The sequence below is a fragment of the Apium graveolens genome, chromosome 2, assembly GCF_009905375.1.
Source record: "Apium graveolens cultivar Ventura chromosome 2, ASM990537v1, whole genome shotgun sequence".
NCBI lineage: Eukaryota > Viridiplantae > Streptophyta > Magnoliopsida > Apiales > Apiaceae > Apium > Apium graveolens.
In genome coordinates, this window is record NC_133648.1 from 271907069 (window position 1) to 271913406 (window position 6338).

At 39.9% G+C, this 6338-nt stretch overlaps 1 non-coding gene across 1 annotated transcript; it reads right to left on the reverse strand.

Moving 5' to 3' along the window:
* Positions 1 to 3652: 3652 nt before the first annotated feature.
* LOC141709195 (small nucleolar RNA R71) lies at positions 3653 to 3759 on the reverse strand. Its single transcript, XR_012569784.1, has one exon. It is a non-coding gene; the product is annotated as a small nucleolar RNA R71 (small nucleolar RNA).
* Between the last annotated feature and the right edge of the window lie 2579 nt (positions 3760 to 6338).

The window sequence follows — 6338 nt, forward strand, 5'->3', positions numbered from 1 at the left end:
AAGCTTCCCCAGTTAACCTCCAGATCAGTATTAATGTGCTTCTCAGCAACAACCCAACAACGGGAGATCTCAAGAGTGCCAGTCTTGGAGATAGCTTTGAAACACTCCTCAGTTTTATTATAAGCCTCAAATGACTTCATCCTCTGACTTCCGCTCAGAGAGCTACTTTTTCAACTCAATAATCTCGCTCTGCAGGCCCCTGACCTCCTTCTCAGCATTCTATGCCTGAGTAGTCACGTCATTGAGATGCTTGTTCAACTCGGACATAGATGTGTCCTTATCAGTCACGCTGGATCTCAGCTCTCGGATCTCAATATCCTTCTCAGCTATAAGCCCTCGGGTATCCTCCAACTCTTTGTAAGCAATAGCAGCTTCCCCGACCATGGATGCACCAAGCTGAAAATAAAGTAAACAAAGAATAAAGCACAAGTCAAGGAAATAATAAGACAGAAAATCAAAAAAAGAAAAATACTACCTGGCCCCATAGTGGTGTAATCCATCATCACAGCATCGAACCCGACCTTATTCATCTTTTTCCATTCAGCTTCAGAAAGAATTTCAGCCATAAACCAGGCAACCTTCTTATCAAGTCCAGGAGCCCTCTTTCTCAAAGTGTCAGGCTGCAAACCTTTCCCTTTATCTGGGACAGAATCCGCAAAAGCAACCGACTGAGATCTACTCGCCCGGGGAGGTTTAGGACCGAAAGTCCGGAGACGTTTATTTTTCCGGGTCTCCTCAACCTCAGGAACTTCTCCTAAGGGTTCAATCTCTTCAAGGTTTTTAAAATCATTACAATCCTCGACCTCAACATTATTCTCGAACCTCTGATTCTCTTCGGTAGAGTCCGGCTTAGAGACAGCGTTAGACTGAGACCCCTCCTCCGAGTGTGCCTCTAACCTGGACCCTACAATAGATGCTTTCTTTTTCTAGTTAAAAGCAATAGATTATTTGAAAAGCGCATCATTATAGGCAGAAGAAGACATCGTCGGATTGTTAAAAGGAAGACCTGAAATAAAACATAAAGAAAAAGCAAGTCAAAAGACAGATATAAACCCGGACACACAAACAAAAAGAAGGAAGCCGAACTAAAAGAGTGAAGTGATAGGGCCCGAAATATACGAGCATCAACTTACAGGTAAACTTAAACATTTTTTTATTATCCATAAAGGTATCCCGGGTAAGCTGAAACCCGAGACAAAGACAAAATTCAAAAACCACATTCATAGCTTGACCCTGCAAATTTGAGCATTTAAATCACGTCTGAACTCCATTAGTGGTGATATAAGGCATATAAAAGAGATCCAAACCCTTCAAGAGTATGACCTCCCCATTCCAATATTTTAACAAGGCCTGATGGATGATCGGCCTAATGCTACCCGAACCATATCCATATTCAGAAGCCCGGAACTGGATCTCATAAAGAGGTCTTTGGCTAGACTTCACCAATGAAAAAATCTGGTGGAATAGTTTAAAGGTCAACTGGACCCGAAACTTATTACAACAGGCTAGAAACCAAGATATAGATTTAAGACCGTTTGGCATTATCTGCATATGAGATAATTTATAGAAGTACTTGCACAAATGTTTAACAAACATGTGACACTGTTAAGTGGCATTTATTTCCACTTAGAATGCTATATTAAGGCTTGGATTGGTGTTTTGTACTCGAGTTATTTGTGTTTTGATCTGTTTTGTAGTGTTTTTGCATTTCAGGCTTATATCAGGGATTCAGGTGATTTGGCATTGTTTTGATGCTAATTTGGTATTAGGATGGCATCTTGAATAAAAGTTCGTGGATCACCAACTCAAACCAGCCAAGAAAATAAGAAAAAGAAGTTTTTCCAGAAGGTCAGCGCGCCTGCGCTGTAGTAGCGCGCGGCCGCGCCGGGATGCAGATTGGCAGCGCGCCCACGCCAGGTCGGGGTTCAAGAATCCTGATTCTATTCCAATTTTGATCTGCTGGATTTCTAATCTGCATGGGCTGCTATATAAACATAACTTATGATCCTTTTTCATAACAAGACGTACCAGAGCTCAAGGAGAAGGCATAAGAAGACCGTATAGCATAAGTCAACCAAGGCGAAGAGGATCTAGTTTATTCTTGTGATTTTTTGTTTTAATTTGTAACTTTGGATGCTAGTTTTCTTATTTGTGAACCTATACTCTTGTTTCGTACTTGGTTTTATTATTTAGTATAAAGACTACGTTTATTATACCATGCTTTCATCGGAACCCACGTTGATGATGAGTCTGATTATGGGCGTGGATTTACTTATGGTTTTCTTTAGTTAATTTATTTCGATGCCTTAGTGTGTGGTGATTGTATGATATCCTAGTATTGGTTGTACTTATTCGTCTTATGAGTGTCTCGAACTTATAAGATAGCATGTTAATCTCTATTGAAGCGAAAGTGATTTTAGAGGTTTAGAACTTGCCATGCTAGCATAGGTTCATGTATTTGATATGCATGATTCGTAGGTAATTTTAACCATCTTACTTTCCCTATGTAATCATGATAGATAACTTGTGCATTAAACCGTTATGTTGTCAAATTCTATAGACATATAGGGTCTCAATATAATTGGTGTCAATTCAGCTTCTATCTCTTTTGTGGATGTCCGGTAGTATGGTATTCGTATAAAAAAAATTGGCGTTTACTAGTTTCGTGTTATCTGATTAGTGTCATCACCATTGCATGCGAAGGTTAAGAATAAAAAGGCTATTGAATGAAGTAGTAATGAAGTTAGAATCCCATGTTTGTGTCATATAGTTAAATAATCCTTTTTAATATCTTAGTTAATGTGCTTTAGTATAATCTCTTAGTTAATTGTAGTTATAAACAACCTCAATTTGTTATTCATCTTAGCATTGAATAATAACCATACCATTGTTGCATAAGTGCATTGATTAAAATTAACCTAAACCAGTCTTTGTGGGAACGAACTAGAAATAATTCTATATTACTTACGATCGCGTATACTTGCGTGAATATTAGCACGTGTTTCGTCCTAACAAGTTTTTGGTGCCGCTGCCGGGGACTCAGTGTTAAAATTTAGTTTATGTGCTTGACATCATTGTTCGTTAAAGTTCATTAACTTGAATATTTTACTCACTTGTTTATTTGTTGCTTTTTCAGGTACTCTAGAGAGCGTGTATGCTAACGCATTCTCAACTTCGAAAGAGAACAATGGAAAAAGCAGAGGAGGAAGTAGTTGAAGAAATCTTTATTGAGGAAAAAGTTGAAGAAGAAGCTCTTGTTACAATGGGTGAACCAGAAGCAAATACAAAGGCTTTGATGGACTATTCTCAGCCAAAGATTAATGATATTTAGTCTAGCATTATCAGGCCAGCCATCACGGCTAACACCTTTGAGATCAAGTCGAGCACGATTCAAATAATACAGAACTCAGTTCAGTTTGGGGGTTCTCCGATAGAAGACCCCAACATGCACATCAGAGATTTCATCGAGATCTGCGACACTTTCAAGTTCAACAATGTTTCTGAAGATGCTATCAAGTTGAGGTTTTTCCCATTCTCTCTGCGGGACAAAGCTAAGTGTTGGTTACATTCTCTACCACCAGGGCCTATCATCAAATGGGAGGATCTTGCTCAAAAGTTCCTAACTAAATTCTTTCCTATGGCGAAGACTGCTGCGATCAGAAACGCACTTATTCAATTTGCTCTGCAGTTTGGAGAATCTTTATGTGAGGCTTAGGATCGATACAAGGAGATGCTTAGAAAGTGCCCTCATCATGGGATGCCTGACTGGATGATCATTAACTGCTTTTATAATGGATTGGGTGCTACTTCTAGACCCATGCTTGATGTAGCATCAAGAGGAGCCTTGCGGGCTATAAGCTATGATGAAGCTTACGAATTGATTGAACTGATGTATGTTAATGAATACTAGAATCCTACTCAGAGACTACCTCAGGGCAAGGTAGCAGGAATTCTGGAGTTAGATACAGCTACTGCTATAGCTGCTCAGCTTAAGGCTTTGACGATGATGGTGGATTCTTTGGCTAATTACGGAGATAATCAGATCACTAGTTTCTGTGAGCTTTGTGCTGGTGCCCATGAGATGGAGTAGTGTGCTTTTTCTAGTAAATTAGCTCAGTTCGTGAGCAACTTTCAGAGGTCGCAACATCCTGTCCCAGCCACTTATCATCCCAACAACCGCAACTAACTTCAGCTGGAGTAATACTCAGAATGCGGTTTAACGGCCTTATCAGCAGTATGCAGCAAAGCAAAACAACCCTCCTGGTTTTTAGCAACCGAAAAATGCACCAAGACAACAACTCCAGCTGCAACAGTCTAATGAAAAATCTGAATTGGAAGAGTTAAGGCTCATGTGCAAGAGCCAAGCGATTTCTATCAAGACCTTAGAGAATCAAATTGGGAAAATTGCCAATGCCTTGCTAAATCGTCAAACTGGTACACTCCCTAGTGACACTGAAGTACCAGGAAAGAGGGAAGCTAAGGAGCTGGTAAAGGCAATTACACTGAGGTTTGGGAAGGTTGCAAATCCCGAAAAATCTCAAGTTTCGGGGGAAGAAGCTGTGGCTGAAGAAGAAGTGCAGAAGAAAGCAGAAGTGGAAGCAAGGAAGATTACTGTTAAATACACTCCTCCTAAGGGTAATACAGGGGAGAAACATATCTATCATCCACCGTATTTTCCTCAGAGGCTGCAGAAGAAAACGTTGGATAAGCAGTTTGAGAAGTTTCTGGAGGTGTTCAAGAAACTTCATATCAACATACCTTTCACTAAAGCTCTTGAACAGATGTCTAGTTATGCGAAGTTTATGAAAGGTATTCTTTCTCGGAAAGTTAAGCTTGATGACTTAGAGACAGTTGCTCTTAAAGAGGAATGCAATGTTGTGCTGCAACAGAAGTTGCCTCCGAAGCTTAAAGATCCTGGAAGCTTCACTATTCCTTGTACCATTGGAAAAGTGTCATTTGACAAATTCTAATATGAATTGGGAGCTAGCATCAATCTGATTCCCTTGTAAATCTTAAAGAAGTTGGACTTATCTGATCCAACGCCTACTTATATGACCTTGCAGTTGGCCGATCGATCTATTACATATCAACGAGGCATTGTGGAGGATGTCTTGGTCAAGGTTGATAAACTCATATTTCCTGCTGATTTTGTAATTCTTGATTTCGAGGAGGATAAGAAGATTCCCATAATCTTGGGAAGACCATTCTTAGCTACCGGCCGAACGTTGATAGATGTGTAGAAGGGTGAGCTTACTATGTGAGTGCTGGATCAGGATGTGACGTTCAATGTTTTTAATGCCATGAAAGTCTCGACTGAAAAAGAGGAGTGCTTAAAAGTGGAGTTGGTCGATTCTGTAGTTACTTCAGAACTTGATCAAATGCTAATTTCTGATGCCTTAGAGAATGCCTTGTTGGGAAACTCAGATAGTGAAAATGATAAGGGTGATGAACAGTTGCAGTATTTGAATGCTTCTCCCTGGAAGCGAAGGCTGGATATGCCTTTTCAATCTCTTGGAATGGAGGAGCTAAACAAATCTCCAAAGCGCCTCAAGCCATCTATTGAGGAAGCTCCTACACTTGAGCTTAAACCATTGCCTGAACACTTAAGGTATATTTTTCTAGGTGATGCATCTACTTTGCCTGTTATTATTGCATCTGACCTTTCAAGTAGTGATGAGGAAAAGCTCTTAAGAATTCTGAGAGAGTTCAAATCGGCAATTGGATGGACTATAGCAGATATCAAGGGAATCAACCCTTCCTATTGTATGCATAAAATTCTGCTAGAGGAAGGTAGCAAGCCTGCTGTTGAGCAACAGAAAAGGTTTAATCCAATCATGAAAGAAGTTATGAAGAAATAAATCCTCAAATGGCTAGATGCAGGGATTATCTATCCTATTTATGACAGTTCTTGGGTGAGCCTAGTTCAGTGTCTGTCGAAGAAAGGGGGCATCACAGTTGTTGCTAATGAGAAGAATGAGTTCATTCCAACTCGAACAGTCACAGGGTGGAGAGTTTGCATGAATTATAGGAAGCTGAACAAATCCATGAGGAAAGATCACTTCCCTCTTCCGTTTATTGATCAGATGTTTGACAGGTTGGCTGGGCATGAGTATTATTGTCTTCTAGATGGCTATTCAGGTTATAATCAGATTTGCATTACTTCAGAGGATCAGGAGAAGACTACTTTAACTTGTCCATTTGGGACTATTGCTTTCAGACGAGTTTCTTTTGGTTTGTGTGGTACACCTGCCACATTTCAGAGATGCATGATGGTTATATTCTCTAACATAATTGGCCAGAATATGGAGGTGTTAATGGATGATTTTCTGTGTTTGGTG